At 42.3% G+C, this 319-nt stretch overlaps 1 protein-coding gene across 1 annotated transcript in view; it reads left to right on the plus strand.

Annotated features, from left to right (window-relative positions):
* The window catches only part of LOC119581742 (potassium channel subfamily T member 2-like), a gene marked incomplete at its 5' end in the record, with an annotated part of 131,052 nt that overhangs the window by 96,848 nt on the left and 33,885 nt on the right, over positions 1 to 319 (plus strand).

Consider the following 319-nt stretch of genomic DNA (forward strand, 5'->3'; position numbering starts at 1 on the left):
GGATGGGTATTGCATGCTATGTCATGGAATTGATATGTTGCGTTTTATCCGTGTTTTATTACGGACGAGCTATGCTGTATTATGTTGTGGAGGGATTCGAAAGTGTTGTTCCATGATTGTATTTGTTGTATTGCAATGTGCAATGGGGCTATGTTGCTGTGATTTCGTACATAGAGTGACTGTAATCTGCCTGTTTATGACTGTATGTGGTTGCGTAATGGTTGCCACTTGAGTGTGTCTTCCTTCACGCGTGGAAGTGTGGGGCTGTGGGCGTTTCATTGTATGTTCCTTCGTATGTGGAAGATGTGTTGTGTTATTA

Source organism: Penaeus monodon, chromosome 15 (genome assembly GCF_015228065.2).
Source record: "Penaeus monodon isolate SGIC_2016 chromosome 15, NSTDA_Pmon_1, whole genome shotgun sequence".
NCBI classification, from domain to species: domain Eukaryota; kingdom Metazoa; phylum Arthropoda; class Malacostraca; order Decapoda; family Penaeidae; genus Penaeus; species Penaeus monodon.